The sequence below is a fragment of the Corythoichthys intestinalis genome, chromosome 5 (assembly GCF_030265065.1).
Source record: "Corythoichthys intestinalis isolate RoL2023-P3 chromosome 5, ASM3026506v1, whole genome shotgun sequence".
Taxonomy (NCBI): Eukaryota; Metazoa; Chordata; class Actinopteri; order Syngnathiformes; family Syngnathidae; genus Corythoichthys; species Corythoichthys intestinalis.
Genome location: NC_080399.1, coordinates 6,759,197 through 6,783,017, shown reverse-complemented (window position 1 = coordinate 6,783,017; position 23,821 = coordinate 6,759,197). Strand labels below are relative to the sequence as shown.

Here is a 23,821-nt window from a genome sequence, read left to right as displayed (position 1 = left end):
CATGGCGGAAACTCAGTGCATTTAGGCATGTAGACTTGGTTTAAGACAATCTCCTGCAGTTCATACCGAGCATCAGTATGGGGAACAAAGGTGATTTGAGTGACTTTGAACGTGGCATGGTTGTTGGTGCCAGAAGGCCTGGTCTGAATATTTCAGAAACTGCTGATCTACTGGGATTTTCACGCACAACCATCTCTAGGGTTTACAGAGAATGGTCTGAAAAAGAAAAAATATCCAGTGAGCGGCAGTTCTGTGGGCGGAAATGCATTGTTGATGCCAGAGGTCAGAGGAGAATGGCCAGACTGGTTCGAACTGATAGAAAGGCAACAGTGACTCAAATAACCACCCGTTACAAACAAGGTAGGCAGAAGAGCATCTCTGAACGCACAGTACGTCGAACTTTAAGGCAGATGGGCTACAGCAGCAGAAGACCACACCGGGTGCCACTCCTTTCAGCTAAGAACAGGAAACTGAGGCTAAAATTTGCACAAGCTCATCGAAATTGGACAATAGAAGATTGGAAAAACGTTGCCTGGTCTGATGAGTCTCGATTTCTGCTGTGACATTCGGATGGTAGGGTCAGAATTTGGTGTCAACAACATGAAAGTATGGATCCATCCTGCCCTGTATCAACGGTTCAGGCTGGTGTTGGTGGTGGTGTAATGGTGTGGGGAATATTTTCTTGGCACTCTTTGAGCCCCTTGGTACCAATTGAGCATCGTTGGAACGCCACAGCCTACCTGAGTATAGTTGCTGACCATGTCCATCCCTTTATGACCACAATGTACCCAACTTCTGATGGCTACTTTCAGCAGGATAATGCGCCATGTCATAAAGCTGGAATCATCTCAGACTGGTTTCTTGAACATGACAATGAGTTCACTGTACTCAAATGGCCTCCACAGTCACCAGATCTCAATCCAATAGAGCATCTATGGAATGTGGTGTAACGGGAGATTCGCATCATGGATGTGCAGCCGACAAATCTGCACCAACTGTGTGATGCCATCAGGTCAATATGGACCAAATTCTCTGAGGAATGCTTCCAGCACCTTGTTGAATTTATGCCACGATGAATTGAGGCAGTTCTGAAGGCAAAAGGGGGTCCAACCCGTTACTAGCATGGTGTACCTAATAAAGTGGCCGGTGAGTGTATATTTGTATTATTACTACTATAGACTGCAATTTATGGTGAAATTGCGATAGAGGTTTTCTGTGGTAGATACAGATCTCAGACCCGCCCAGTTGATTTTGGGGCATTTTGGAGTCACTTCCTGTTGACTTGGGGGCATTTTGGGGTAACTTCCTTTTGATTTGGGGACATTTCAGGACACGTCTTTTTAATATCAGGTCACTTCTTGTTGACTTGGGGACATTTCGGGGACACCTCCTGTTGATATCAGGGCATTTCATGTTGATTTGGACACATTTCGGGGAAACTTCCTGTTGATATCAGGTCACTTCTTATTGATTTGGGGACATTTTGGGGACACAGCCTGTTGATATATGGTCTTTTCCTGTTGAAATTTTGACCTACATTACCGGAAATGGCTTGGACGTACATTAGTGTCAATTGCATGGACGTGCCTGGCTGTCAATGGCATCGACTTACTTAGGCGCCAGTTGGCTGTCATGCTAAGTGTTCAAAAATGACAAGAACCTATGTTTTATGGCCATTGAAAATGAATTGGAAATTTGGACGTGCATGGCTGTCAATGGCATGGACGTGCATGGCCTTCAGTGGCATCCACTTATTTGGGCGGCAGTGGGCTGTAATGGTAAGTGGTCAAAAATCACAAGAACCTATAATTTACTGCCATTGAAAATGAATGGGAAATTTGGACATACATGGCTGTCATTGGCATTCCATTAGAAATGAATGGGCAAGTTTCGGGCAAATTTTTGGGGAACTCTAAGTTTTGAACAAATTCTGTAAGCAACTTCTGTATGTCTCTTACCCTCTTGGAATTTTTGATATCTATATTATGTGATTTGGTAAAAAAAAATTGTAGGACAAGTAGGGTTTTTAATGTTTTTTGTTGTTTTTTTTCACCAAAAAACGGCCTATACGGGAAAACGGACAATATTTTGGGGTCATTCGAAAAATTCTTTGTGTCAGGCAAAAAATCATTTTGATCTTACACCGGTGTCGGTCGGTCAAACAGTTTGGGCTGTGTGGCGTGCCAAAAAAAAAAACGCGGAAAAAAAGATGTTGAAAGAACTACAAACGGCAATTTCTGGAGAAATTGGGATTTGCTGTGGTAGATACAGATATTTCAGGGTACATCCTGTTGATTGGGGACATTTCGGGTACAAGTCCTGTTGATATCAGGTCTGAAAATGTCAATAATGGTAAATGGTCAAAAATCAAAAGAACCTATGTTTTCCTGCCATTGAAAATGAATAGGAAATTTGGACATACATGGCTGTCAATGGCATCCCATTAAAAATAAATTAGGGCTGTCAAACGATTAAAATTTTAAATCGAGTTAATCACAACTTAAAAATCAATTGATCGTAATTTATTGCAATTCAAACCATATCTAAAATATGCCATATTTTTCTGTAAATTACTGTAGGAATGGAAAGATAAGACAAGACGGATATATACATTCAACATACTGTACATGTGTACTGTATTTGTTTATCATAACAATAAATCCACAAGATGGCATTAACATTATAAAAATTCTTTCTGTGAAAGGGATCCACAGATCGAAAGACTTGTAGTTCTTAAAAGATAAATGTTAGTACAAGTTATAGTAATTTTATATTTTAAAACCCCTCTTTATGTTTTCGTTTTAATAAAATTTGTAAAATTTTTAATAAAAAAAATAAACTAGTAGCTCGCCATTGCTGACATCGCCGAGCGGTGACATCACATGGGTTCCCTGCCGTTCTTCTACAGTGTCTTTAACTACATAAGATAGTGATTAAAATACACCACAAGGTGTAAATGGCTAGTTTCAAATTACTTAGAAATCAAGCCAAGGAGTGTGTTTTGTCCCTCGACTGACGCTGTAGTTGCCTGTTTACTTGTCCATCACGGTCATTTGAGTGCTGGCTTCACAACGTACGAGACCTCTGATAGTTTGTATATTTGACTAAATATTGCTATTGCTAAACAAGAGCTAAATGAAATGTTTGAATAGAGTTTGACAAAAGTCTGAGTAAGTTTTATGCGTATTTTGGATATCTATTTTGATTGGGAATGCCAGTTCTCTTAGCTTTTTTTAACTGTGTGAGAATAGGGCATCATTAATACAGGTTGAAGCGCTTTTCTTTTTGTGAACATTATTTTTCTTTTGAGAGATTGGAATATTATTTTTGTTGTGCTTTCACTAAATGATACTTACGTTTGTTTAGAAGGAGTAGCCGAAGCTTATGCCAATAAACGGCGCGGTCCAATGAACGCCTGTGTCCACTCGCCTTTCTCTGCCTCTTCGCTCTCAATATGAAAAAAAACCCGGCGTCATTATAATCTGTTTGAGGCAATGCATGAGCGGGTCATTCCGCGCATGCGTTTAAATGCATCAAATATTTTAGCGTGAGTAATTAAAAAAAATTAATTACCGCCCGTTAACGTGATAAATTTGACAGTTTTTGGCAAATTTTGGGGGAACTGTACCTTTTTACTAAATTCTGTATTCAACTTTTATGCCCCTTACCGTCCTGGAATTTTCTATGTGTAAGCTGTGCGATTTGGTGAAAAATTGCAGGGGAATTAGCCTTGTGAAAAAAAAAATTAAAATCTTCAAAAAAAAACCCGGGTTTATGGGAAAATGGAACATTTTGGAGGGGCGTTCGAAAAATTCCCTGTATTTCGCAAAAATTACGGTCATTTTGATATAAGAACTCTGCTTTGAAAATGGCTAGCAGTGATTGAATTCACGTTTCAACAAGGGCGTAGATTTGCATAGGGACCGTAGGGACATATCACTACCAACTTTTCAGGATGCTTAAATTGTCCCCACCAACTTTTACGCAACCTTATTTGCATTATATAATGACTTCAAATATATAGGTAATTTAAATTGTCTTCCCATGTTGTAAGGACAGAATTAACCCTACCATTATTAAGTGAATTACTATACTTTAAATATGTTCAGACTTACATTGACCCCTCTTCACTTGCTGCATGTGCTAGTCCATTTTCCCCCCCTCAAACGCAAATTTGATTGGCTGATGACTTGACTCCCCCCCTACATTCACATATGTGTTCACAGATGGTGTTCTGTCAAATTTTTCACCCTGATACTATTTTGCTCCCGAAGTTTGGTGGTGAATAAGCACTCTTTTACATTCAGCTGGACCCTCAAAGTTATCCAAAGGTGCTAAATAAACAAGAGATTATTAGATTAATTTAGGGCTGTCAAAAGATAAAAAATTTTAATCGAGTTAATTACAGCTTTAAAATTAATTAATCGTAATTAATCGCAATTAATCGTAATTCAAACCATCTATAAAATATGCCATATTTTTATGTAAATTATATATATATTCTGTAAAATAAATAGTTGGAATGGAAAGATAAGACACAAGATGGATATATACAGTGGGGAGGACAAGCATTTGATACTCAAAGTGTATCAAATACTTGTTCTCCCCACTGTACATTCAACATACGGTACATAAGGACTGTAGTGGGCATTTCACTCTACTGTCATTTAAATCTGTCTATGCTGTCCTCACGCCGAAGCGTCTACTTTTTCCAAAGCTAGACAGCTAGTGAACGACGCCTTAATAATCAGACTTCTTCCTTTTTCATCTGATTTATTAATAAAATAGCCTCAAACCATTGTCCTCTTTAGACCGTCATAAAACTACAAAAAAAAGTACACAAGCATTGCATTAGCAACAACGTTAGCTTAGCACGCTATACAGGTTCACTAAACAAACAAAAAGCGTCTCATCCAAAAAATAGAACCTTTCGCTTACTAACATAATATGTACATTCTTTACAACAACCATACTTACGGACAAATCTTGTCCAAGGATCATATAAGCACATTACAACGTAGGCGTCAGCCCGAGACGTCGCTCAGCCATATTGAACTGGCAAGAAAAAAATAAACCATGTCGCAAAGCGACCACAAGAGTTCGCTGTTAGACAGCACAAAAAGCCTTGCTGTAAAACTTACCAAAAGGCAGAATACTGTCTGAGCGGGACATGTGCGTTAATTGCGTCAAATATTTTAACGTGATTAATTAAAAAAATTAATTACCGCGCGTTAACGCGATAATTTTGACAGCCCTAGATTAATTAGATTATTGTTTTTGCCAGCGACGCCGAGAAGCTGTAACAGCTGGAGTAGTAGCAAGTTGCTCTACCGATTTCACCAATGAGACGTCGCAAAAATAATCACATGACTCCATATTACAAATCAGACGCAAGCTTGCCGTTCTAGATTCATGCCAGCCTGCTCAATCATGTGGTCTTTAGCACTTTTGATATTGAACGCTGCTCTCAACATGACTCGAAAGTGCGGATTTCAACCTCTATCTCAGTTTTTATTTGGCACTGATTTACCAAGGAAAACCAGATATATGCTCGTTTCGATTTCCAACTAGTAGTAATGAAGGAACGCTTCACTATTAAAACTAGAAACTGTTTTCTCCACCAGAGGGCACTCATGCTCTTTGGACGAATAATGCCTCATTTATGTTTTTTTTTTTTTCTCTCATTGGAATTCAATGAATGTTTTTTTTTTTTTTTTTTTTAATTTCTTTGGCTTAATGTGGTATGTAATGTATTATGTAATGTGTTATTGTCCAGTATCATTATAACAACAATTCATATACCATTGTTTAAAAAAAAAAATCAAACAACAATAAGCAGTTACTCAAAATGTTACTCTTACTTGAGTATTCTTTTCACAGTATACTGTTTTACTTGTACTTCAGTACATATTTTTGGGATGATTACTTTTTTCTCTTACTTGAGTAATATTATTTTGAAGTAACGGTACTCTTACTTGAGTGAAAGTTTTGGCTACTCTACCCACCTCTGCGTTTAAATATTGCAATTTAAATTTGCTTATAAAATCCAGACACTTATTTTTGTTAATTTTTCAAAATGTTTATTTAGCAGTTTTTATAAACAAAGGTTTAATCAAACGGTGTACCACCGAAACCAATACATATGCACTGCAACCCCCCCCCCCAAAAAAAACCTTGCTTTCAGTGTAAATCTACTAGAAGTAAGTGAAATTATCTACTAGTGCTTCAAGTAAATTTCCTAAAATGTGAAAAACACCTAGCTGAAAATAAGCTTTAAAAAACTTGTCAGAAATGTTCTTAATTCAAGAATAGATATTGTTCAAAACAATTTTTTGAAAGCATTTTTTTCTTGATTTAGGTGAAAAATGACCAATTTGTAGTTGTATTGCCTTAATAAGAACAATTATTGTTGTAATAGTCATATTTACTTAAAGTAAGTGGAAGAATCTGATGCATTAATCTGTTAACCAGCCTTTAACACTCAGAACAAGATAGAGAAAATTATTCGACTAGATTTAAGAAAAATGATCAGATTAAGACGATATAAATTTGAAGTGTCGAAGTTAAATAAATCTGTATTGCTTTATTTTGCATTAATAATTTAGCCTATCAATTAATTTGGTTCACATTGGTCAGAAGTGTAGCCCTGACTACCGTTCACCCAATCTGCTTGGTCTTATTAATGTCCCGTCTCAATCAAAAAGTGTACATGGAGGTTATGCTGTTATATCGTCCCTACCAATATTGTGACCAAACCTACGCCCTTGAGTTTCAGTTTAATCGGCGAATTTCATCTTGGCTAGAAAACAGAGACACACCTGCATTAATTCTCTTCCCTTGGGATATTTTGAAAAGTGCATGTCACACACATAAGAGCGAGGTACCTGGCTTTTAGAAAAAAAGCCTTCGGTATCATCAAGGCTTGGACTATAGGAGCTAACTTGAATCTCAGCATGTGTGTGCGTGTGGGCAGGTAAAAGGATGAAAGCTTTCCTTTGGATGCAGGCAGTAGAGATTTTTCTTCAGGCGGCTGCCAAATCTTTACCACTCTACCCTGTAATATTACACACACGTAAAGACAAACAGCCACCTCCACACGCACACCTCTGCTGCTTCTCTAAGGAGTTGACCTAAAAGCAGACTATTTCTATGTCTTGCCACCTCCCTCTTCTCTCTGCTACTCAAGTCTGAAATGCTCAGCAAACCTCCTTAAAGACCATTTCAGAAAGGAATGGGGCGCTAATAAGACATTTGAAGCTAGATTTGTATAAGCAACTCGTCTTTACACACAGGAGATGAAATGCTTCTTTGTGCATGATGCATACTCAAAAAACGGCGATCTTTTGCGTAACAGTCTTATTGTTGTTATATAAAAGTGTCTGAGACACTGAACAATGCGCATTCCTCGAAAGTGGCCAAACAACATCTGCGGTTGAATGTATGTTCATTAGACCCCCAAAACTGCAAAAGCCAGCTAATTTGAGAACTTTTTGCCCCTTACATACATTTTTTATATTGCAGAACTTGCAGAAATAATGTTGAGTTCCACTTTCACTATTGAACTTCTATTGAGGTTCAAAAAGTGACGACTTGTTAAACTTTCCTTTCATTGATTCGTATGCGCCTCATTTCGGAAACACTAAAACAAAAGCACTCTATACTCGGTTTGTACAGTGGAAAAACAGATGAGTTCCAATGGTTTGGAAAGCCCATAACAAGCATTCATCCAGAGCTGATTGCTCTAAGACTGCAAGCGAAGGTCAACTTTGTCCAAAATGTTAAAAAATAGGTGATCAAATGTAAACTATTGTATGTACATGTCATTGACTAAATATGCACTACAATGCGCTCAACATTTGTTCCGAATTAGCTTCTCTCACTGGTTAAGATACGGCTTGGTTTTCATTCATTCGCGCAGCTTCACTATCCTTTAAACAGTGTGGACTCGGGGAGTGACAAAATATCTAGGGCTGTCAAACGATTAAAATCTTTAATCGAGTTAATCACAGCTTAAAAATGAATTAATCGTAATTAATCGCAATTCAAACAATCTATAAAATATGCTATATTTTTCTTTAACTTATTGATGGAATGGAACGATAAGACACAAGACGGATATATACATTCAACATACGGTACATACAGTGGGGAGAACAAGTATTTGATACACTGCCAATCATTGGCAGTGTATCAAATACTTGTTCTCCCCACTGTGAGTACTGTATTTGTTTATTATAACAATAAATCAACAAGATGGCATTAACATTAACATTCTGTTAAAGCGATCCATGGATAGAAAGACTTGTAGTTCTTAAAGGATAAATGTTAGAACAAGTTATAGAAATTTTATATTAAACCCCTCTTAATAATTTCGTTTGAATAACATTTGTAAAATGTTCAATCAAAAAATAAACTAGTAGCTTGCCATTGTTGATGTCAATAATTACACAATGCTCATTGTGCTTAACCCTTTAACACCTAAGCCTATTTTGGCCGAATTTGCATGCATTTGATGTTGATGATCTTTATATTTCAAAGAAAAAATTGTTTACAATGGCCAAGTTGGGTCCCTTTTTTCAGGACACCTTGAACTTCATGTGTAAAATGTTGTTTTCTTCATTGACCAATTATAATCCACATTTTGGACCCAAAAACACATTAAAAAAAATCCCGAAATCTTTTTTCAAAATTTGTAATGTTGATGTGCCATTGACAACCAAACATGCTCGACCAACCGTTTCGAAGCTTGATAATATTTATTCAACTTGTTAGGATAAACATTCAATAGAAAAAAATAAGATTGAATAGTTTTATGTTTGACAATCCAACACAAACAGCAGGTATGGTCATAGGCGTTTTTGGCCTTTACACATACTATGGTCAAAACAGGTTATATACTGTGCAAAATAGTGAGAGAAAAAAATTATATATATTATCTAACACAAAAAGGGTTTAGATGATATCTCTTTGTTAAGTTAGGTGTTGTACCCATCACCTTATCAAAAGTATATACATACATACAATCAAGCTTCTCGAACACACATCTACATAAAAATTGAAAAGAATATAGTGAAGAAAAAATATATTTAACTTTGGAAAAAAAGTATTTTAAGAAATATTGACAAGTAGTTCAGTTCAATTCAAAATTTTCAGGCATGCGACACAATAAAGGTTTTTTTTTTTTGCGCACTCAATAAAGCTTCTTCTTGAACAAGTCACGGAGCTGCGTCAATAGTTGGCGCCTCGCTCGGAAATTTATTAAAAATGATCACATTCGGTTCGTCGTTCTTGACATCACAACGGCTCTTGGGATATGTAGTCTTTTGTGCTGCTTTCGGTTTTGAAAAAGGACAAGAAATGATGGAAATATGGAGATGGATACATGGTCCATGCAGCGTTTTAATGCATATTTATGAGTGCAATAAAACTATAAAACTCAAATGACATTATCTCCCGTTTTTCTTGGCCGATTGACTTCAAATAAAAACTGGTGTGGACATCAACTTCCGCACTTTCAAACGAGACCAACCAGCGGCACGTGGGTGACGTAATTACAGCGTGACGAAGCTTCAAAGACGATATGCGCAAACACGTCGCTCCCGACACGGTCAGTGTTAAAGGGTTAAACCCATAAATTCAGCCGCACCAAAGCGCCAGCAGAGGGAGACAAAAAACACAAGTAACAAATGGACATGTCACTGTGCTGTCATTTTAATCTGTTTGAGCGGGGCATGTGCGTTATTTGCGTCAAATATTTTAACGTGATTAATTTTAAAAAATTAATTACCGCCCGTTAACGCGATAATTTTGACAGCCCTAAAAATATCGAAATGGTGATATATCGTGATACCTTGTATTCCAAAAGGTTATCGGTATATTCCTGCCAAGAATCGAGATATCGTTTTAAAAGTTGTCAATGTTTAAAAAAATTTAAAAAATTTAAAAAAAGGAACCAACAATTTGTTATCAAAATCTTCCACCATAATAATAAATCCCCTAGCAAAAAGTATGCAATCACCAGTCTCGGACGACCACTCACTCAGACATTTTATCATGTAGAACAAACTCAGATAGAAAGCTTGAAAAAATAATGAATTAGTTCAAAAGTGCAACTCTTTAGCATTCAGAAACACAAAAAGAAACGAATAAAAACATAAAAAACAGTTGCAAGATCATCCATGCAGGTCGGAGCCTTACTGCGGACCATTCCCCCCCCCCAATTTCCACCACAGGTTTTCAATAGGGTTGGGATCTGGGCTATTTGCAGGCCATGTCATTGACTGGATGAGTCTTTCTCCAAGGAATGCTATAACAGTTTTAGCTCTGTGGCATGATGCATTGTCATCTTGGAAAATGACAAACATACTTTCAATTGAAGGGATAAAAAGCTGTCTAAAATTTCAACGTAAACTTGTGCATTTATTGAAGATTTAACCACAGCCATCTCCCCAGCAGTGTTGTTAATAACGGCATTAGAATCTAACGGCGTTACTAACGGCGTTATTTTTTTCAGTAGTGAGTAATCTAATTAATTACTTTTCTCATCTTGGCAACGCCGTTACCGTTACTGAGGATGGAAAGGCGTGCGTTACAATGCGTTACTATATTGGTTGAAAAGTCTGAGGGACACGGACTCACCGAGACGACAGAGCAGAGCAGGAGTGGGAAGGAGCCAAAAAGTTGTGACGCCGAGCAAACGCGATGCTAGGTGGCTCCAATAATACCTGACTGTAGCCGATAGCCTACAAACTACGCCCACATGATATGGTAGATAACTCATATATACATATATATATATATATATACCGTATTTTATGGACTACAAGTCGCACCTGAGTATAAGTCGATCCAGCCATGAAATGCCCAACGAAGAGAAAAAAAACATATACAAGTCGCACCGGAGTATAAGTCGAATTTTGGGGGGAAATTTACTTGATAAAATCCAACACATAGAACAGACATTTCATCTTGAAAGGCAATTTAATATAAAAATACATTAGAGAACAACATGCTAAATAAATATATAGTGTTCAGTGCATGAACAACGAAATGTGAATATACTGTCCTACGCTACGGCTCGGTCCTGGCTGTCCAGCGAACTCCCAAAAGACAATGCTGGACGTCCGTATAATTTGCTGAATCAATTTGGTCCTCGATAGCAAACAGGTTCGCATCAACGTAAATAAATGATAATTAGGTACTATTACAGTAATAAGTAATAGGTTAGCATACGTTCAAACAACCACACAACTGGCTCTAAGTGTCCAATCGCGGGTGGAAAATACACAACAACAACAGAAAAGATGATACACGCAGGAGTTGCCTCTGTAGAAATAATGTAAAAGCATAAACAATGAAAGTAGGTTCGCAGCCGTCTTTTCTCTCTCGCTAGCTCGCCCACTCACTCACTCAGAGCTACGTAGCTGTCCGTCTTCTTCTGGCGTGTGAGCACTCTTCTTCACGTAAACAAGTGCGAGTGTGCCCTCACGTGGGCGTGAAAGCGCCACAAACTAAACGCATCCATTTCAAGATAAAAAAAAGTCAATAATACAATTGAACATACACTGCCAAAGGCAGAACGCGAATGTGGCCATAGCTATAAAGAGTTATTCAGATAACTATAGCATAAGAACATGCTAACAACTTTACAAAACCACCAGTGTCACTGCAAAACACCAAAATAACATGTGAAATTATATCATAATGTGTTAATAATTCCACACATAAGTCGCTCCTGAGTATAAGTCGCACCCCCAGCCAAAATATGAAAAAAAAAAAAAAACGCGACTTATAGTCCGAAAAATATGGTATATATATATATATATATATATATATATATATATATATATATATATATATATATATATATATATATATATATATAACTAGATAGGAAATGACAGACACGGGGGCGTTAGCAACATGTACAGTATAGGAACTAGATGCTTTAGTAAACAGCCGCCATCTTAAAGCAGTAGACTTCAAGGCTCTGTTGTAGAGAACCTTCCTAGCGAACCTAAGTAACTTTTTATCTAAAATACTCCTAAATCGGCAAAATCTCGACTTGAATCTATCTTTGAATGATGAAACAGTTTTAAAACGTCGACATGTCAAAAGTAGACAGAAGGGAACTAATGCAATAACGGGAGCAATTTCAACAACTTTTAACGGTTGATTCAGGGTAAAGGGTAAATTAGGGTAAAGAATTGGGCTAGGGCCAATTTTCCCAAAAACCTTTAAGTTTTTTTCTGGGGGGGTTGGGTGGGGGGCGGACATGAAAATTATCACCAGTTACTTTGCCCAGTAACTAATTACTCTTACATTCAGGAAACTGAGTTACTAACACAATTACTTTTTGAGAGAAGTAATTTGTAACTATAATTAATTACTTTTTTAAAGTAAGATTAACAACACTGCTCCCCAGTGCCTTTGCCTGACATGCAGCCCCATATCATCAAGGACTGAGGGAATTTTGAGGTCTTGTAAATGTCACTGGAACGGCACAAAAGAAAAGTTCCAGTATCATCACCTTGTCTTGAGTGAAGAATCTGCATTGGACAAGGTGTTAAGAGTCAAGAATCTGCATTGGACAAGGTGATGATGTTTTGTTTGTTTGGTGCTGTTCCAGTGAGACCTTAAATGGCCAAAAATTACCTAATTGCCTGGCATTGACTGCCACTGATAGCCATAGACGTTCAATCCGTTTGAAGTGGGAAGGATGGCAGCGAGCTCATTCGCTGCCACCCTCCCTAAAATTCTGGAATAACAGACGGACTGTCTGTCTGGTAGGATTGTGTCAGTCATCGGACTGATACTTACAATTTTTTGGAGAGTGCACTCCAACGAACACTGGGAAAAAAAATCTATTGCAATAGAAAAACATGACAAATAGTTCAAACACATATTCCCACAAAATACGGCTAAATATACCTGTAAACTAAATTACCAATGCATTAAAAAAACATTACCTCAAACAAAAACTTAACTTATGTTGGTCTTAACAGGGAGAAGCTGGATTCAGCCATGTGAAATGAGTTATGTCATATTTACTGATCAATACAAATCAATAAAACTAAATGCATGCACTTTCAAAACAAACCATTACAACGCCACTTTAACTAAACGAATACTCGAAGAAGCAAAATTTAATTTGAATCTTTTTCCTAATCGAAGCACTCGAGTTAATCGATAAATCGTTGCAGCACTAGCGCTGACGAGTTTTGATCGAGGGGGTAGATAGTGGGTGGGTGAATATGTACAAAATCAAACATTTCTAATGATCAACATAGTCATATGCTAAAGTTTAGCTACAACTGGATTCATCATTACCTTATTGCTATTCATATTAGTGCTGCAACGATTAATCGATTAACTCGAGTATTCGATTAGAAAAAAAATATTCAAATTAAATTTTGTTGCCTCGAGTATTCGTTTAATTAAAGTGGCGTTTTAATGGTTTATTTTGAAAGTATTTGCATTTAGTTTTATTGATTAGGGTGGATACACTGCCGTCTGGTATGCCTCTTTTCACATCCAACTGCTCCCTGTTAAGACCAACGTAAGCTTTTTGTTTGAGCTAATGTTTTTTTAATGTGTTTATAATCTAGTTTATCGGTATATTTAGCCGTTTTTTTGGAGGGAATATGTGTCTGAACCATTTGTTTAGAGCACTGTAAAAAAAACTTTAGCATTTTATAGCATTTAGGCTAGTGGACTTTAAGCCAAGTTGGCCAATTGTTCTTTTGTTTAACATAGATCCTCATTTTTTAAAAATAAATTTATACTGTTTGAGGTTCAGCTCAGGTATTTTAATTTTTTATGTTCCTTATCCGATTACTCGATTATTCGAACTAACTAGTCCATCAATTAATCGACTACTAAAATATTCGATAGCTGCAGCCCTAATCCATATCTCACACAGCCGCTGGAAACAGAAATGTTGTTTAATCCATCTGCAGGCGACTGGGAGATCATGATTTTACAACACTGTGCTGGTCTTTCTTAAGTCAAAACGCTACCGCTTTTGTCCACCTGCGTCGCTAAAATCGACAAAAACTGAAAACTTACCAAGTGTTGCTTTAATAGAATTTTAAAAAAACATGGAAAAAGAGAAAGTCGACTGTTATCTTTGCCTCGACTTTTTTTCTCTTTACACCGAACATTGTAACGTGCCTTACCTGAATGGAATAGAGGAGATGGAAGATGGCAGGTAGCAACATCACCACACCTATTGAAGAGAAAAAAACAGGGTTTAACTCAGAAATGAGGAGCACTTGATGGACACATGATGTGCACATTGCCTTCTCATGTTTCATCTGCTTTCTTTCCACTACCACATCCTCTCCTCCACTAACAGACAGGACTGCTGCGCTGGACACGCAACCATGCAGGGTCGATGCCCGGACGACCGCGGTGAATGAAGCCCAGCAGATTTTATTGCAGTGTACGTACAGGATATGCTGCTGTGTTTGGTTGTTTTTCTTCCTTCAAATGCTTTTCTGAGCAATTCACTGTCAGGGTGCATGAAGACAAACAATGGCCTGATCTGCAGTCAATGTCAGATCACGTATACACAAACGTATCTATAAACAAACAACAGACGGTCGCCGGTCGATCTTAGAGCATATATAGAGTAGATAAACAACAGAATGGTCGCCATTCAATATCAGGTTACAAAGTGGTCACGATTTAAGGGCTGGACAGAAATAGACAAACAATGGATTGGTTGCTAGTCAATGTCAGGTGGCACATGAAGAAACAATGTAGTGGTGACCACTTAATGTCAGGGTTCATTTGGACAAACAATGAGTTGGATACTGGCTAGACATGTGCAGGTTACCGGTTTCCAGGTATACCGTGGTATGAAACAGTCAAAGTTTCAAAACCGCAAAAATTTTGCGTTATACCGTCCCGACGGTATTAGCTATTTTTTATGTCCCAAAAATGCATGAAGAAATCCCTCGATTTCAACCCTCCCTCACCGTTTGTTGCTCAGTGTCAGTAAGTCAGCTTTGCTACATGATGGCTGGAGGAGGTGAAACTCCTGAATTTTTCCCCCCATTGAAGAAAACTAAATCGCTAATATAGGAATGCTTCGGCTACAGAAAATTTACAGATGGCCAAAGCTTAGAGGAGGAGGGCCAACCGACATGTAAAACATGTCTGCGGAGGGTGGCTGCTTAGGAGACAATACCTCCACTTAACTTATAGACTCCCCCATCTCCTTCCCCCTCTTTCCCTGGTCAACAGGCCCCACACATGGTGTCAACCGGAAATACATTTAGCTGATGACAGCACCAACATGTTAGTTGTTAGTGTAGTTAGGTGTTCAATGTATTTCTTGTTGTTGTTTGTGTTTCATTTCTTTCTTCTCTTGTGTTTCTTTTCTTCTGTTTCCCCATAACCCCGTCCTGTTCGCTGCTTTGTTATTATAAACGAGGTATGTTTAATGTTCACATTGGGAGTATGTCAGACTCTCAATGTGAAACATTAAAACTATTCATATGATCCGGGCACTTCGATGTCCATTCTCCATGTCAAACAGCTGAACAGGAAAGGTTTTTAAAAAAAAAAATAAAAAATAGCATGCCTGCGGTACGCCATTTCATTTGTATTTCCACATTAATATTTAGAGTTTTGTTTAGCTTCAATTTTTTTCTTCCCCCATGAAATTGAGATTTTAAGCTTTCCAATGATGTATCACACATGCATATCAGACAATTTTGAAATTTGGCTAAATTGGGGTTCTCAGAGCGGAACTTCAAGTCACCTGAGTGTTTTCCCCCTTATATATAGGCTATATGTACAGTGCCCTCCATAATTATTGGCACTCCTGAAAAAGATGTGTTTTTAGCTTCTAATATATATTTTTTAATTCAAATAATATGGGACCTTAATGGAAAAAAAGAAAAATCCAACCTTCAAGTGCATTCATTCAGTGGGGAAAAAATCCCACATAAAGAAAAAATTAATTGACATCAAATAATGTGTGTCACAATTATTAGCAGCCCTGGTGTTAATACTTTGTACAACCCCCTTTTGCCAACAAAACAAGGTCTGGGGACTGAGATGCCCATGGGAGGAGCTTGATTTTGTGTCTGGTGAACCATTTCTGTGTAGATTTGGCCATATGTTTAGGGTCATTGTCTTGCTGAAAGACCCAGTGATGACCCATCTTCAGGTTTCGGGCAGAGGGCAACAGATTTTGATTTAAAATGTCCTGGTATTTCAAAGCATTCATGATGCCATGCACCCTAACAAGGTTCCCAGGGCCTTTGGAAGCGAAACAGCCCCACAGCATCACTGACCCACCCCCATACTTCACAGTGGGTATGAGGTGCTTTTCAGCATGCACATCTTTCGTGGCACGCCAGACCCACTTCGAGTGTTTTTTGCCAAAAAGGTCAATCTTGGTCTCATCTGACCAAAGCACACGGTCCCAGTTGAAGCCTGGGACCGTGTGTATTTTTGTGTGAGACCAAGGTTGAGCTTTTTGGCAAAAAACACTCTAAGTGGGTCTGGCGTGCCACGAAAGATGCGCATGCTGAAAAGCACCTCATACCCACTGTGAAGTATGGGGGTGGGTCAGTGGTGCTGTGGGGCTGTTTCGCTTCCAAAGGCCCTGGGAATCTTGTTAGGGTGCATGGCATCATGAATGCTTTGAAATACCAGGACATTTTAAATCAAAATCTGTTGCCCTCTGCCCGAAAGCTGAAGATGGGTCGTCACTGGGTCTTTCAGCAAGACAATGACCCTAAACATATGGCCAAATCTACACAGAAATGGTTCACCAGACACAAAATCAAGCTCCTACCATGGCCATCTCAGTCCCCAGACCTTGTTTTGTTGGCAAAAGGGGGTTGTACAAAGTATTAACACCAGGGGTGCTAAAAAACACATCTTTTTCAGGGGTGCCAATAATCATGGAGGGCACTGTATACACTAGTATAAGTCCAAAAACACATACCCACACACAAAAAAGGCTCAGGAACTTTAGGACTAAATTATACAATTTTAAATGTTAATTTTACTCTACTAAAATACGTTTGCTGATAATTATTGTTTTAACATGTGCTTATACTGTATCACTCAAATATGTACCTAATTAATTCAAGTTTGAGTAAAATTATTACTTAAAAAAAATTCACATGCAAAAAAAAAAAAAAAATAATAATAATAATAATTAAAGAGTGACAGTTATCAGGCTGGCCGTCTCTATGAATGAGGACTCCCTTGTTACTTTAATTTTAGAGACAAAAAAATAATAATAGACAATCAATCAATAGACAATCAATAGAGCGGTTGGTCATCGATGTCAAGACATACAGTAAAGTGCACATGGAAACAATGGATTGGTCACCAGTCAAGGTTAGGTCAGATATAGAATAATATATGACTGGATCTAAGATCTAAGATCACATATAGCCAAATTATGACAAGATCACATGTAACCGGCCGAATGATCAACTGGGTTCCTCTCTATGTCAGTACATAAACGGACAAACAATGGACTGGTTGTCATGATTTTGAGTCTTCAGCTAAGCTCACATGGACGTTTTGGTCCACCCAAAGAAAACCTCCCATAACCTAAGGACTTTGACGCAAATTTAAAGACAGTGACTATTTTTGTGCAGTAACGGATGTCAACTGTCTGCCCATTGTCTATGCTTCAATTTGAGTGAATTCCTCTCATTTTGGCGGACCTCCCACAAAAAAAAAAAAAGCTATCCCCATCCCATCCGTCAGACAAGTAGTCCATCATCAGGATGACAGCCGGCCCGTCAAAGGCAGAATTAGCCATCTGCGGGTGACATCTATCAACTTAAATGTCATGTAATGACCCTGGAAGCTATGGTGGACGCATCATTCAAATGTTTGGCCGCTGGCTCCTGCTTGATTCATGTCTACACCGCAGAGGTGGCAGCACGAGAGGTGCTACACGATGTGGAATGACAGAGGTGCCATAGGTACTCGATTACATAAAGACGTATGCTGGAGAAGATTGTGTCGACTAATGTGCAGTAATATCAGCAGTTTTATACACTATGCTTGTGAGTATCGTTATAAAATCTGTTAACATGTCTTAATACTAGTGTTATTGTCTTCGTCTAGTGTTAGTCGACGTTTTCTCCAAATTTTTTTGTCTGTAAAAAAGTTTTGTCCACAAATGTTCCTAAAAATTAGGAATGAACATTGAAAGACTATACATATTGTAGCATCTACGAATACAACGCCATCTTGATGAAAATACACACTCAGCAGGAAAACAGTACATTATTTTCAATTAATTTTAACCACCTGGACACAAACTGTATGCAAAAAAAGAAGTTATCCGAGGGTTAAAGAGGACACCATTAGCGAACGCGGATGTGAATGCTATGCTAACGCTACAAGTTACATTTAGTGTGTGATGATCACTCAGCACAGACCCTTTATAGGCTAAAGCAATATTGCATTTTCTTTTTTGCCAGATGAGAAAACCAATCTGTGTGTTTTAAAACAAGCAAGCCTGAAGAGGACTCTGGTGAGTTGAACATTGTGAATAGTTGACTGAAACTCGTCATCTCATCAGACGAAAACTGGCATTCGTCTCGTAATGTTTTAGTCTCCCAAGACTCGTCTTTAGCTCATTATCGTCATGAAAAAATGGTTTGTTGACAAAATATTTTCGTTATCGTCATCCTTGATGGAAACACCACTTCTTGATACCATTTGTGTCTGAGCTTTAGAGCTATCACACCATCATTAATACGGGTCCCCTAAGGGGAAATCAACAGAAATAAAATAAATTTAAGCAATCTGGTGCGCACCAGAAACTATCTGGTAAACATTAGCGTTACATAGCATTTAAGCTAACGGACTTTTGCTATGCAATTTAGCCAATTGTTGCAATCGGCTACCATTATATAGCATTTAAGCTAACGGACTTTTGCTATGCAATTTAGCCAATTGTTGCAATTAGCTAACTTGCATGGCAAAAGTCCGCTGGCTTAAATGCTAAATAACGCTAATCTTTACCAAATAGTTTCTGGTGTGCACTATAAACCTGGGGTCCTCAACCTTTTTTTTGCACCATGGACCCAAATCACAGGTCTTTTTCTCACGGGCCGGTGTTCTGCCAAATTTTGCAGCCTTATAAAATGTTGCTCCCAAAGCTTTTGTGGCCGTGAAAAAGCCCTCTTTTATATTCAGTTGGACTCTCAATGTTATACAATGGCGCTAAAAATCTATTTACATTATAACTTACATGTGCAACACGAAAATGGCACAAATTAATGCATAAAGACACGGCGAAGTCGTTGAGTGAGAGAGCTGCGTGCAGTTGTTCTGTGCAGCTAACATGGCAAACTTTAAAGAAAGTTTGTAGTGTTTACTTTGGAATCGCTACATTTGCGGCCATTTTTAACGTTACGCGCATGCAAAATGTGTCAGAACATCGGCAATGCACGGCAGAAAAATACAGCAAACATAAAATAACATTTGTCGTCGTGTTAAGTGCAGGGAAAATATAGCTCACGCGCTGAATCAGTGGGAGGCCTGAGCTTGTATCGTTGAGACGAGATGGTCCCATCTAGGTGTGATGGGAGAGTGATAAAAGCCCGCTTCACAAAGATACAATGTTGGAAATTGTAGCACGGTTTTCAGTGCTCTCCTAGCGATGTCAGGCTATTCCGGAATGACTTTAATCCAGAACCTCGGTAGAGTTGTTGTCTCAAATGTATGTTTAGGTCGCCATGATTTACGATGTTGCTTTAGCCTTTAAAGGTCTGTGCTGAGTGATCATAACACACTCAACTTAACTCTGAGCGTTAGCATAGCATTTTTATTCTCGTTATTATTAGCATTTAGCATGGCGCGCGTCATTTGAAACACTCTGGTCTCCAGGTGGATATAATTAATTGAAAATAATGTACTGTTTTCTTGCTGAGTGTGTATTATCATCGGCGTTGTTCTCGTAGACGCTACAGTTGAAACCTTTATTTATTTTCGGATCAAAACTTTTTTATTTTGCAGACGATTTTGAGTATGCGTCGACTGAAGCTAGTCGACATTTAAGCTTTCGTCAGTGAAAACGAGATGAACATATCTTGAAATTACTAAAATGTGACAAAGACCAATATGTATTTTTGTACAAAAGACTTAGACGAAAATTAAAAGGGATACCTAAAACAACACTCCCGGGAAATGGAAGGAAACCGAAATACCTGGAGAACACCCACATAGGTACGGGAGGAATATACTCCATTGAATCCTTGCCCTCAAAACTGCAAAGCTTCATGCTTACCACTTATCCTATGCATTGGAAAAAAAAAAATCTGCCAAGGAACAAGTAAAATGTTTCCTTTAATGTATATCTTTACATACGTACATTTACTGTATATATGGCGGAAAACACAGACAAGACTGAAAAAGCAGTTTCTGCTCTTGCACTCGTCTTTAAAAGAAACTGCTGTTTTTTAAGCCAAAACAATTGTGTTTGATAGAACAATATGTTTATATGCTGCCATAGCAGATTCATGGTGCATAAAGCCCCTGAACTATATTTAATTTGCCCGTTTTACCCTGGAAACCCGTTTACAGACGGATATATCGTTTGAACATCGTCATCGCGATGTGCGGATGCGCAATACTCGCATCGTACGGATGTGTGATATATATATGGCGGAAAACACAGACAAGGCTGAAAAAGCAGTTTCTGCACTTGTACCCCTCTTTAAAATAAACTGCTGTATTTTAAGCCAAAATAACTTGTGTTTGATAGAACAATATGTGTATATGCTGCCATAGCAGTTTCATGGCTCATTAAGCCCCCAAACTATTTTTAATTTGTCCGCTTTACCCTGGAGACCCCCGTTTACAGACACCGTACAACCGCTTTTGTTTCAACCCAGCCGTAAAACGAAGGTAATTCATTATATTTATTATTCAAAATGTCTGTCATTTTTAGCTTAGAATCATTAATTGATGTCTAATATTTGGTTAAAAAAAAAAAAAAAAAAAACTTTAAAAAATCATTCACTCACATATTTTAAACTTTTTTTTAAAAATTACGTCACAATGAAAAAATTGGCGTCTGTAAAAAAAAGTTCACAGATATCTACCTCATAACTATTGCTTGATTGTATTTTTTTTTTTTTGTTACGGTCGCATTTTCTCCGATATGTTAGATGATAAATAATCGATCCAAACAAAGAAAAAAAACCAAAACGTTTAAAAGGGCAAACATATGAAAAGAAAAATCTCGACCACTCCATGATGTCTGTGATTTCTGCATCACGACCCATGTTATATGTTTCACCCATAAAATTCCCCAAAAATCCAGCTGTGGCCATTCACTGCTGTGTCTTGACACTCGGTGATACATGCTACATGGAGTTTTTGTATCTAAAAGTGGTAAGTACGTGATAACATCTCGTTAAAATCATGGCGTCTTTAATTATGCTCTCGCATGTTCTTACCTCCAGTTAAGGTTTGGCTGTTTAATTAATTAATTAATTTTTTAAAAATCCCTCCTGTCGCATTTTCTCCGATATGTTAGATGATAAATAATCAATCCAAACAAAGAAAAAAAAACGTTTGAAAGGGTAAATATATGAAAAAGAAAATCTCGACCACTCCTTGATGTCTGCGATTTCTGCATCGCGACCCATGTTATATGACCATGTTTCACCCATAAAATCCCCCAAAATCCAGCTGTGGCCATTCACAGCTGTGTTTTGACACTCAGTGATACATGCTACATGGAGTTTTTGGATCGAAAAGAAGTAATTACGTGATAATATCTCGTTAAAATCATGGCGTCTTTAATTATGCTCTCACATGCTCTTACCTCCAGTTAAAGTTTTGCTGTTTAATTTTTTTTTCTTTTTAAATGCCCCTTTGTTCAAAAATTTTCATCCCCCAGAAAATTGACATTTGAAGCTTTCCAATAATGTATCACACATGCATATCGGACAATTGTGAAAGTTGGCCAAATTGGAGGTCTCAGAGCGGAACTTCAAGTCACCTGAGTGTTTTCCGCCATATGTACTTTTTATGGGATTTACAGTGCTGTGCAAAAGTATTCGGCCCCCTTGAACCTTGCAACCTTTTGCCACATTTCAGGCTTCAAAAATAAAGATATAAAATTTTAATTTTTTGTCAAGAATCAACAACAAGTGGGACACAATCGTCAAGTGGAACAAAATTTATTGGATAATTTAAACTTTTTTAACAAATAAAAAACTGAGAAGTGGGGCGTGCAATATTATTCGGCCTCCTTGCGTTAATACTTTGTAGCGCCACCTTTTGCTCCAATTACAGCTGCAAGTCGCTTGTGGTATGTTTCTATTAGTTTTGCACATTGAGAGACTGACATTCTTGCCCATTCTTCCTTGCAAAACAGCTCGAGCTCAGTGAGGTTGGGTGGAGAGTGTTTGTGAACAGCAGTCTTCAGCTCTTTCCACAGATTCTCGATTGGATTCAGGTCTGGACTTTGACTTGGCCATTCTAACACCTGGATACGTTTATTTTTGAACCATTCCATTGTAGATTTGGCTTTACTTTTTGGATCATTGTCCTGTTGGAAGATAAATCTCCGTCCCAGTCTCAGGTCTTGTGCAGATACCAACAGGTTTTCTTCCAGAATGTTCCTGTATTTGGCTGCATCCATCTTCCCGTCAATTTTAACCATCTTCCCTGTCCCTGTTGAAGAAAAGCAGGCCCAAACCATGATGCTGCCACCACCATGTTTGACAGTGGGGATGGTGTGTTCAGAGTGATGAGCTGTGTTGCTTTTACGCCAAACATATCGTTTTGCACTGTGGCCAAAAAGTTCAATTTTGGTTTCATCTGACCAGAGCACCTTCTTCCACATGTCTGGTGTGTCTCACAGGTGGCTTGTGGCAAACTTTAAACGAGACTTTATCTTTGACAAATGGCTTTCTTCTTGCCACTCTTCCATAAAGGCCAGATTTGTGCAGTGTACGACTGATTGTTGTCCTATGGACAGACTCTCCCATCTCAGCTGTAGATCTCTGCAGTTCATCCAGAGTGATCATGGGCCTCTTGGCTGCATCTCTGATCAGTTTTCTCCTTGTTTGAGAAGAAAGTTTGGAAGGACGGCCGGGTCTTGGTAGATTTGCAGTGGTCTGATGCTCCTTCCATTTCAATATGATGGCTTGCACAGTGCTCCTTGAGATGTTTAAAGCTTGGGAAATCTTTTTGTATCCAAATCCGGCTTTAAACTTCTCCACAACAGTATCTCGGACCTGCCTGGTGTGTTCCTTGGTTTTCATAATGCTCTCTGCACTTTAAACAGAACCCTGAGACTATCACAGAGCAGGTGCATTTATACGGAGACTTGATTACACACAGGTGGATTCTATTTATCATCATCATCGGTCATTTAGGACAACATTGGATCATTCAGAGATCCTCACTGAACTTCTGGAGTGAGTTTGCTGCACTGAAAGTAAAGGGGCCGAATAATATTGCACGCCCCACTTTTCAGTTTTTTATTTGTTAAAAAAGTTTAAATTATCCAATAAATGTTGTTCCACTTCACGATTGTGTCCTACTTGTTGTTGATTCTTGACAAAAAATTTAAATTTCATATCTTTATGTTTGAAGCCTGAAATGTGGCGAAAGGTTGCAAGATTCAAGGGGGCCGAATACTTTTGCAAGGCACTGTATATTCTTCTCAAGATTTTCAGTGCTTGACCCTCAAATATATTTAACATATTTGGTCACAAATTCACTTGGAAGGGTCTTTAAAATGTTAAAACTCAACTTGCCTGAGTAAGCAATGAAATAGACAACAAAAGCACAAAGCAATGACTCT

The 23,821-nt window shown here is 38.1% G+C and overlaps 1 protein-coding gene across 1 annotated transcript in view; it reads right to left on the bottom strand.

Moving 5' to 3' along the window:
- The window catches only part of grm3 (glutamate receptor, metabotropic 3), a 144,903-nt gene that overhangs the window by 107,078 nt on the left and 14,004 nt on the right, over positions 1-23,821 (bottom strand). The window contains exon 2 of the mRNA XM_057836602.1: positions 14,178-14,227. The gene's annotated coding sequence lies outside the window, so the exon portion shown is untranslated. The remainder of the gene's footprint in view (positions 1-14,177; positions 14,228-23,821) is intronic.